We start from the raw sequence: 12,010 nt of genomic DNA, 5'->3' as shown, positions 1-12,010 counted from the left end.
AGCAACCTTACACATCACACTGCAGCTTCTAGAGCAACCCTACACATCACACTGCAGCTTCTAGAGCAACCCTACACATCACACTGCAGCTTCTAGAGCAACCTTACACATCACACTGCAGCTTCTAGAGCAACCCTACACATCACACTGCAGCTTCTAGAGCAACCTTACACATCACACTGCAGCTTCTAGAGCAACCCTACACATCACACTGCAATTCTAGAGCAACACTACACATCTACATACTACTCTACACACTGCAATTTCTGGAGCAACACTACACACCACGCTGCATTTTCTAGATCAACACTACACATGACACTGTGATTCTAGAGTAACACTAAACATCACACTGCATTTTCTAGAGCAACACTACACAGCACACTGCATTTTCTAGAGTGATACTACACAGCACACTGCATTTTCTAAAGCAACACTACACATCACACTGCATTTTCTAAAGCAACACTACACAGCACACTGCATTTTCTACAGTAACACTACACAGCACACTGCATTTTCTACAGTAACACTACACAGCACACTGCATTTTCTAGAGTGATACTACACAGCACACTGCATTTTCTAAAGCAACACTACACAGCACACTGCATTTTCTAAAGCAACACTACACAGCACACTGCATTTTCTACAGTAACACTACACAGCACACTGCATTTTCTACAGTAACACTACACAGCACACTGCATTTTCTAAAGCAACACTACACAGCACACTGCATTTTCTACAGTAACACTACACAGCACACTGCATTTTCTAAAGCAACACTACACAGCACACTGCATTTTCTACAGTAACACTACACAGCACACTGCATTTTCTAGAGTGATACTACACAGCACACTGCATTTTCTAAAGCAACACTACACAGCACACTGCATTTTCTAAAGCAACACTACACAGCACACTGCATTTTCTAAAGCAACACTACACAGCACACTGCATTTTCTAAAGCAACACTACACAGCACACTGCATTTTCTACAGTAACACTACACAGCACACTGCATTTTCTAAAGCAACACTACACAGCACACTGCATTTTCTACAGTAACACTACACAGCACACTGCATTTTCTAGAGCAATGCTACACATCACACTGTGATTCTAGATCAACACTACACAGCACACTTAATTTTCTAGAGCAATGCTACACATCATATTGCAATTCTAGAGCAACACTACACATCTACACACTGCTCTGCACGCTGAACTACACACTGCAGTTTCTGGATCAACACTACACAGCACACTACATTTTCTAGATCAACACTACACATGACACTGCCATTTCTAGGGCCACAATACACATCATACTGCAGTTTTATAGTAAAACTACACATTAGATTACACTTTCATTTCTTTTCTTTTTGGATTCTTCCCAAATTTTCTCCCTAATTTAGTCATGGCCAATTCCTACCCATCAGACAGCTCTCCCCAGTCATATCATATCTACCAACCACGAAGGGTGAACACTATCCCATGCTTCCGTCGGACATGAGAAGCGACCTGACTGCATCTTTTCGAACTGCTGTTCATGCAACATCAGGGGGCGGTGTAACACACTCAGAGGAAATCGCCATCCGCACACGAGTTCAACTGACATCCATGATTGGCTGGTGTCTCTGTGACTGATAGGGGGAGTAAAAGATTACACCACCGCTCCCTCCCTGAGGACACTGAGAGTTTTGCTGTGTTGGGCTCCTGAGCATGGACGGCTGTGTCATCATTGGGATTCAAACTTGGAATCTCTGGATGATAAGGCAAACGATTTTCTGTACCAACTGCATTTCTTGACCAAAGCTGTATAATATGTCAGTTCTAGAGAAAAAAGTGTGTTTTTGCTCTATGACTGCAAGAACTTCAGTGTTAATGCAGTTCTAGAGTTAATACTATATAACACACTGCAGTTCTAGAGCACAAACTAATGTGTAGTTTTTTTTCTCTAGAACTGCAGTGTGTTATATAGTTTGGTGTAGTTTTTACTCTGTAACTGAAGTGTGTTAATGCAGTTCTAGAGTTCAAACTATATAACACACTGCTGTTCTAGAGCAAAAATGAATGTGTGTTTTTTCCTCTAGAACTGCAGTGTGTTATGAAGTTTTGTGTGGCTTTTACACTCTAGAACTGCAGTGTGTTAATGTTCCTGAGCAAAATCTACAAAGCCCAGTGCAGCTCCAGAGTAAAAAAAAAAAAAGGTTTTGGTATTATGTTTTTTGTTTCTGCAGCTTGTGGGGCGTGTCTCTATTATACAACTGCAGCTCTAGAGTAAAAAACTGCACAACACACTACAGTTATGTAATAGAGTCCCACCCCAAAAACTGCAGTTCTAGAGAAAAAACTACAGATCATACTGCAGATCTATAACAAAACATCATGCCATTTCAAACATCATTTCAGTTCATTACAGTAACTCAGATATTGCAGTGACTCAGTGGGGTATTATTGCAGTAACTCACTAAATTAGGGGGACTTAGATAGGTGAAGTATTACAGTGACTCTGAAAGGTAATGGAAAGCCACTGAGGCATTATAGTGAGAAAGTATAGTGTTACAGGAACTCAGTAAGAGACTATATTGACTCAGTGATTCGTTGCAGTGACGAATTGATTCATTGATTTATTGCACTGACTCAGTGATCCATTGATTTATTGCAGTGACTCAGTGATTCATTTATTTATTGCAGTGACTCAGTGATTTATTGATTTATTGCAGTGACTCAGTGATTCATTGATTTATTGCAGTGACTCAGTGATTCATTGATTTATTGCAGTGACTCAGTGATTCATTGATTTATTGCAGTGACTCAGTGATTCATTGATTTATTGCAGTGACTCAGTGATTCATTTATTTATTGCATTGACTCCGTGATTCATTTATTTATTGCATTGACTCAGTGATTCACTTATTTATTGCAGTGACTCAATGAGTTGTTATAGTAACTCTGTTATAGTAACTCTGTGAGTGATTGCAGTGCCTCAGTGATTTATTGATTTGCTGACTCACTGAGGTGTTACAGTAACCCATAAAAGAACACACTGACTCAGTGATTTATTGCAGTGACTCTGTGGGGCATTATAGTAACTCAGTAAGGTTTCAGTGACTCAGTGATTCATTGCAGTGACTCATTGAGCTGTTATAATAACTCACTGCAGTTATTGCAGTGAGAATCTCTGAGTGACTCAGTGAGGTCTTGCCTTGATTCAGTGAGTCATTACAGTGATTCAGTGAGTTATTGTAGCGACTCAGTGACTCAGTAAAGTATTGTCAGGTCAGGTTAGAGACACACAGACACCATCTCGGTTAAGCTATTAGGCATTAAACAGCTCCACACACACAAACACAACTGATGTCTATCTTGAGGGAGAATCTTTGCTAAGCTAAACTCTCGCCCGGGTTCAACCAGGTGCTCATGAATATTCAGATGAGGGGAGACTTGAGAGACTGACCCAGTGTTTGAAGACACGTGCGTGGCGTGTGTTTGTGCATGTGTGGGTGTGTGTACTATACCTTCTTTCTCTGTCTCTGTTTTGGTGCCACTTTAGCTCTCTAACTCCATGCTGTTGTGTGTCTGCCTGTCTGCCTGTCTTTCTCTCTCAGTCTTGTTTCTTTTCTCTTTCTCTCTGCTAAGCCATGGGCTGTTTGGTATCTTTAAAAACACACACACACACACACACACACATTGATATGCATTGATAGTAACGTGTGTATGCAGGCAGAGATGTTTATTTTCTGTTTTCAGCACACACACACACACACACACAGCTACACTTTTGAATGGTTTTTCCTTCAAACCCATGTGAAGAGTGAGCATCACAGTCTCCTCCTGGCTGATGCACGTAAATGTCAGCATCCGTTCCCACAAAAGTTTGACTCTTCAACACTTTTTAATGGGCGATGGAGTGTAATTTCAACTCATCAGCATGCGTCATTGCGAGCTATCCATCAACCCGTCGTCCTGACTGAATACAGAAAAGTGTTTGTAAATGCAGCCTTAGGTCTCTCTCTCTCTCTTTCTCTCTCTCTCTAATAATTCAATTAAAATTCAATCAATTATATCTCTGTCTCGCTATCATTTTATCTCTCTCTGTCCCCATCATTCCGTCTCTCTGTATCCGTTTTTCTCTCACCCTTAGCATGTCTTTCTCTCTCTATTACTCCGTCGCTCTGTCCAACCCTGTCACTTTCTGTCTGTCTTTCTCTCTTTCTCTATCACTCACTTCCTACATCTGTCTCTCTTTTGTTCTGTCTCATACTATTCTCTGTTTCTGTCTCTTTGTCTCACTCTGTAACTCTGTATATCAATCTCTTTATCACTTGCTCTCTCTCTATCATTCTCATTCTCTCTCTCTCTCTCTCTCACAAACACACACACACACACAGACACACACCGCTGCACTGTTAACTATGCATGATGAGCCCGAGCTCGTGGAGTGTGCGGAGGAAGAAGGGTGGAAGGACGGATGAATAATTGATTGGCGTTTCACAGGGTGTCCCTCAGGCATGCTGTGTGGCATTGTGGGTAATTTTCTGGGGTTTCAAATAAGCCTCTCTTCATCCTTTAACTTCACCATGGTGACCACTGCCAGTTCCGACGACCACACACACACACACACACATTTGGCTGATTTTAATCACACATTATTTAATGAGCTGAATAAAACTGCACTGGAGTTTAAATCTTAATTGGCACACACACACACACACACACACAAAGTGCTGCAAGGAGCAGGATCGTGAGTTAACTGAAGTGGATGCGTAGGATTGATGAAGTGTGTGTATGAATGTGGCTGACGATGCGTGTGTGTGTGTGAAAATAAAGTAAATGAGAAAGGTCTGAAACTGACATCAGATCTTAAACCGAGCCTACTTGAAGATGTTTCGAACATCAGTACAAAAGCTTAACATAATTAACGTTATTTAAATATAATTAGTCTAATTGACCAACTCATTCTAATAACTAGGAAGCATATCACACACACACACACATGCACGCACGCACACACACACACACACACACAGTGTCCAACATGATAATCTTCCAAATGCTAAGAGAAAGCTTGAGTTTAGTGTATGTGTGTGTGTGTGTGTGTGTGTGTGAGTGTGTGTGTGTATGTGTGCACCCAGCTGCAGCCCCAGTAGGGCAGATCAGAATGGGATAAAAAAAAAATCCTCCAGGCTTCCTTTACACACACACACACAGAAGGAGTCCAGGCGGCCAGTGCACATCTGAGTGAATCTGATCTCTTTTTAGTTTTCTTCTTTCTGTCTGTCTCTCAGCAAAAGACTGAACACACACGCACACACAGTCTTATTATCCTTCTGAGGACCTTCCTTATACATAATTATTAAAGCAGATAATTAATGCTATACTGCATCTAAATTTAGTTCTAACCTTAACCTCAGAAGCCATAATGTTCAAAAATAAATAAATAAAAAAAATCAGCCAAATGTCCCAACAAGGTAAAAACTGTCAGCTGTTTCTAAGCTTTCAGGGACATTTGATCTCTACCAAGATACAAAAACATACAATGTGTGGCCAGGTGTCCAGCCTGTGAGATCTGACCGTTATCGTGAGCGGGTATCCGTCTGAAAACAGGACCTCTGTATGTCACCTCAGAGCCCGAGGTTGTGTGTGTTTGCGTGTCGACTCACCAGAGAACATCGCTGTATATTTAGAAAGCGCAGACTCACAGAGCCTGAGGGCTCATACAGTCCAGTCACATCTCATTCAGCAGTGTGTGTGTGTGTGTGTGTGTGTGTGTGTAATTCTGCAATAACTCGTAAATTCTGATCTTAGTCTAGGGAAATTCGGGCCGGTCTCCTTAACTCCTCAACTCCAATTAACATGGCGGCTCACAGCATCAACATTAAACAACTGTGGTCTCATTTTATCAATCAACAATCCACATATCCATCCATCCATCCATCCATCCATCCATCCATCCATCCATCTATCTATCTATCTATCTATCTATCTATCTATCTATCTATCTATCTATCCTTCCATCTATCTATCTATCTATCTATCTATCTATCTATCTATCTATCTATCTATCTATCTATCTATCTATCTATCTATCTATCTATCTATCTACACTATATTGCCAAAAGTATTTGCTCACCTGCCTTGACTCGCATATGAACTTAAGTGACATCCCATTCCTAATCCATAGGGTTCAATATGACGTCGGTCCACCCTTTGCAGCTATAACAGCTTCAACTCTTCTGGGAAGGCTGTCCACAAGGTTTAGGAGTGTGTTTATGGGAATTTTTGACCATTCTTCCAGAAGCGCATTTGTGAGGTCACACACTGATGTTCGACGAGAAGGCCTGGCTCTCAGTCTCCGCTCTAATTCATCCCAAAGGTGTTCTATCGGGTTGAGGTCAGGACTCTGTGCAGGCCAGTCAAGTTCATCCACACCAGACTCTGTCATCCATGTCTTTATGGACCTTGCTTTGTGCACTGGTGCACAGTCATGTTGGAAGAGGAAGGGGCCAGCTCCAAACGGTTCCCACAAAGTTGGGAGCATGGAATTGTCCAAAATGTCTTGGTATGCTGAAGCATTCAGAGTTCCTTTCACTGGAACTAAGGGGCCAAGCCCAGCTCCTGAAAAACAACCCCACACCATAATCCCCCCTCCACCAAACTTTACACTTGGCACAATGCAGTCAGACAAGTACCGTTCTCCTGGCAACCGCCAAACCCAGACTCGTCCATCAGATTGCCAGATGGAGAAGCACGATTCGTCACTCCAGAGAACGCGTCTCCACTGCTCTAGAGTCCAGTGGCGGCGTGCTTTACACCACTGCATCCGACGCTTTGCATTGCACTTGGTGATGTATGGCTTGGATGCAGCTGCTCAGCCATGGAAACCCATTCCATGAAGCTCTCTGCGCACTGTTCTTGAGCTAATCTGAAGGCCACATGAAGTTTGGAGGTCTGTAGCGATTGACTCTGCAGAAAGTTGGTGACCTCTTCGCACTATGCGCCTCAGCATCCGCTGACCCCGCTCCGTCAGTTTACGTGGCCTACCACTTCGTGGCTGAGTTGCTGTCGTTCCCAAACACTTCCACGTTCTTATAATACAGCTGACAGTTGACTGTGGAATATTTAGGAGCGAGGAAATTTCACGACTGGATTTGTTGCACAGGTGGCATCCTATCACAGTTCCACGCTGGAATTCACTGAGCTCCTGAGAGCGACCCATTCTTTCACAAATGTTTGTAAAAACAGTCTGCATGCCTAGGTGCTTGATTTTATACACCTGTGGCCATGGAAGTGATTGGAACACCTGATTCTGATTATTTGGATGGGTGAGCGAATACTTTTGGCAATATAGTGTATCTATCTATCTATCTATCTATCTATCTATCTATCTATCTATCTATCTATCTATCTATCTATCTATCTATCTATCTATCTATCTATCCATGCATCCATCCATCTATCTATCATCTATCCATCCATCCATCCATTATCCATCCATCTATCCATTCATCCATCTATCATCTATCCATCTACCTATCTATCCATCCATCCATCTATCTATCCATCTATCTATCATCTATCCATCCAGCCATCCATCTATCTATCCATCCATCCATCCATCCATCTATCCATGCATTCATCCATCTATCTATCCATCTATCTATCATCTATCCATCCATCTGTCCATCCATCCATCCATCTATCATCTATCCATCCTTCAATCTATCCATGCATCCATCCATCCATCTATCCATTCATCCATCTATCATCTATCCATCCATCTATCTATCCATCTATCTATCATCTTACCATCCATCCATCCATCCATCCACTTTCATCCTACATAGGGCCACGGGACCCTGGAGTCTATCCCAGGGGACTCAGGGGACAAGGCAGGGGAAAGCTTGGACAGGGTGCCAGCGCTTCACAGAGCACAATCACACACACACACACACACACACACACACACACACACACACACACATAGACACACACACTACAGACTATATGTAAACTATCTCAGAAGGGCAGGTATTAAATGAGAATAAGTCACAGTGTCAGTATCTGAGATAAAGTCTATAAAAAGGCTTCCATTTTTAAACCGAGTGACTTAAATCTACACTTGTCATATCCTGCACATTTTATTTGTGTCTCATCATCTTTAATCAGTGTTGCATACAGCAGGTTTTACTCTCCTGGGAGGCTATTAAGATCCAAGCTCTCCACAGCTATCAAGAGCACTCGGCACACGCAGTCTTCTTTCTGTAAGTGATACTGAATAGGCTTAAAAACTCCAGCAAACACTAACGCAGTAAAGAATTGTAGTAAAAAGCTGCCTGAAATATTAGGAGGATTATGTTCAGGATTACAAGACGAGACACGAAGAATTAAAAGCTCCCTGTACGTCGTTGTAAATCAAACACAACAAAGAGCTTGGGTTTTCAGAGACTTTCCACCATCATCATGAATGTTGTCATTGACCTCACGTTGGAAGGATTTGCTAATCTAGAAAATCCAAAAAGGCTGAAATGTAAAACCGGAGCTTTTGAAAGTCTACACGAGAGAAAAGTGGCTACTGTTAAAGGAGAAGTTCACTTCCAGAACAAAAATCTACAAATAATTTCCTCACCCCCCCGTCATCCAAGATGTTCATGTCGTTCTTTCTTCAGTTCTTTGAAAGAAATGATGTTCTTTGATGGAAACATATCAGTCGAGGAAGAAGGCTCTTATCTAGCCAAACCATCGGTCATTTTCTTAGAAAAATTTAAAAATTATATACCTTTTAACCACAAAAGCTCGTCTAGCACTAGCTCTGGGATGCACGTCCGCGATGCTACATACTACGTAATCACATCAGAAGGTCATGTGTGACGTAGGCGGAGCCACAGACCCAGTGTTTACTAGTGTGGAGAAGTTGTTGTGTGTGGAATGACACCAAGTTATACAAAGTTAAACAAAAAACTGACACAAAGACATAGAACTTCTCCACACTAGTAAACACTGGGTCTGCCTATGTCACGCGGGACCTTTCGACGTGATTACGTAGTCATTTTCTTATTTTTCTTATTAGTGGTGCATGACTCGAAAAATTGTGACCTTGACATTAGTTTCCATCCTACAAAACAGATGGCATGTGGAAGAGATGCGTGAGGCTGACTTCGCTTCTGACAGTGTTATGAACGCTATACCTAGCCGAGTTCCCTTTCCCTTTAACGTAGGCATCATGATAGGATCAGTGCAGCTGCCTCCTAAATGAAACACTGCTGCAGTCTGTCGAATGGCTGGAAAGATTCATTTGAACGAGTTATTTTAAATCAGAGGCATGGCAACCTGAGTCTGACCTCACGTCACATCTGTGAAAGCTCTAATATTAATCTTCACTTCATTATCAAATCACGCTGATTGGCTTCAATGCTCTTATGTGGCCTTTCATTTTCCAACAAAAAAAAACCCAAATGAGATCATTTATCTCGATATAATTAGCGTGATCTTCTCACGTCTACAAATCGGACACTTTTGCCATTGGTAGAAATAGTGTGGCATTTCTGGTTCCTGTCTATAAAGCTGCCTTGTGCTTGACAATAAAATGCAAAAAAAATAAATAAATAAAAATTATGTAGCATCATGTAATGATCGAGTATAAATTTCACATCCAATTTCATCAATCAACTTCAAATCATGACGTGAAATTCGTCTACCTACAAACAGGGGTGGACTTAGTGATTTGGGGGCCCTAAGCGATTCCAGGTATGGGAATCTCACGCATGTGCAGTACAATAGGAATGTTCCACTATTCATGAATCATGGGGGGGGGCCCCACATTTGAAAAGATGTAATAATAATGTTAAAATCTTAATGGTTATAGACAATGATTATATACAATATATGATAGAAAAGTAATAAGTACTATATGATTTATATAGGCTTCTTGGTATTGGTCGGGGCCCCCTAATTCCCCGGGGCCCTAAGCGGCTGCTTACCTCACTTATAGGTTAAGTCCGCCCCACCTACAAAATATTTTTTGAATGTTTGTGCACCCCATGACCATCACACCCCTCTGTGGTTTCCCCCGAACTGTTCCCACAATGCCTGAAGCTCACAGTTGTCTAGAATGTTCTTCCCGGAAACCAAAACCTGTTCCATGCCCCTGTGCACAAAACCCTGAGCTCCATCAAGACATGAAGGTTGGAGTGGATGAACTGGAGTGTCCTGCACAGAGCCCTGACTCTGACTCAACCCCACTGAACACCTCTAGGAGGAACTGGAACTGAAGTCTCTTCAACACCCCGACATCAGAGTCTGATCTCACTAATGCTCTTGTAGCTGCCACACAGCCTTCCATCCAACATCTAGTGGAAAACCTTCCAGAGTGGAGCTGATTATATGAGGAAGTGGGAAATAAATCTGGAAGACCGTGTGAGTGAGATTTTGGGGCTGTTGGATGAAGAAAGCAACACGACTTCATTCAGTGGTTCTTCCTGATTTCCATAAACGTACAATTAGCTTCTAATGAAGGCTCTCTGTAGCCGTGGGGAGTGCTATGATTCCCGAACCTCTTGCTGTGAGACTCTTATTTGAGGTGTTCGTTCCAGGCATGTCTGATAAGCTGAGTAGATTCGTACTGACCGAGTGCACGAGTGGATTGCCTGTTTGTGTGTGTGGCCATCCATCTTGTTTGACACATTGGCTGCAGGTCTCTGGCTAATCCTTACTGTGTGGCTGGAATGTTCTAGAATGTAGTTTTATACTTGACTGATAATACAGACGAGCAGCCGAGCTTGCTGAGCCAATCTGGAAGATTACACCTCACATGTTTTAACTGTTGATTAATAACGTTCTCGTCTCCATGATAAACTTTTCCACACAATGGAAGATTGGGGGTGGAGGCAGAGATAAGGGGCAGACTCAAGGCCAGTAAGTAATGTGAGAGAATTCTTTGCAAAGAAAGTCTGAAGAAAGTCTTATGTCGGTTCTCTAATGCAGCTTCTAAGTCAGTTCCCTCATGAGCCATAACACTGCCATGATGTGGCTCTGGATTTGGTTACTGATCCAAGTGTATTTTTAATCAGAACTTGGATGGTTTTCTTTTTTCATTCCCAAATCAGAAAACTGTAATCCATTCATCTATTGGATGTACCCACTTTATTCCTAATTAGGGTCACGGGGATCTGCTGGAGTCTATCCCAGCACACATTGGGTGAAAGGCAGGGGTACACCCTGGACAGGTCACCAGTCCATCACAGGGCCACACATATAGACAGACAACCACACACACACACACTCACTCCTATGGGCAATTTAGAATCCAATCAACCTAATGTACATGTTTTTGGGCTGTGGGAGGAAACCCGGGATTCGAACCCAGGACCTTCTTGCTGTGAGGCAACAGTGCTGGCAGGAAACTGTAATATTTAGTAAAATTTTAAAAACCAAATAATTCCAGATACATTTGTTGTTTTCGTCCTGAAAGATGCTGGTGTGCTGCACAAAAATTGTTTCAGTGTGAAACTTTCTGGTAAGTGAAAAAAAAAAGTATAAATAAATAAATAAATAAATAAATAAATAAATCCTGTTTAATAATTCTATTTGTATTCATATTATCTGTTCAGTCCAAATAACGGTCCTTAATGCCCTTAGTGTCCTGAGTCTAATCAGTGATTATAAAATCCTGGAGCAGATGCGAGTTGAACTTATAATTGGTTTGAGATAATAAATTTAGAATTTTATTTAGGATTTTGGAAAAAATTGGCGCTTCACATCTCCTGGCTCTAATCTGTGGTTAGTGTCTGTGAGTCTGTGTGTGTTTGGGGGTGTATTCTCACATCCTGTCCGGTCTTCCCGGGCTGACTAGACTCCAAATCCACGGTAAAGTGAAAAACAGCTTTCATGTTGACAATCTGCTTCCTCAACCTTCTTGATTGAGGATTTCAGTTCCTGCTGTTTGGCCACTGAGCTTTTTGTGGGTTTTTTTGTTGTTTTTTTTGCATACTGTAAAGCA

The sequence above is a fragment of the Hemibagrus wyckioides genome, linkage group LG17 (assembly GCF_019097595.1).
Source record: "Hemibagrus wyckioides isolate EC202008001 linkage group LG17, SWU_Hwy_1.0, whole genome shotgun sequence".
In the NCBI taxonomy this organism is placed as follows: domain Eukaryota; kingdom Metazoa; phylum Chordata; class Actinopteri; order Siluriformes; family Bagridae; genus Hemibagrus; species Hemibagrus wyckioides.
This window is presented reverse-complemented; position numbering follows the sequence as displayed.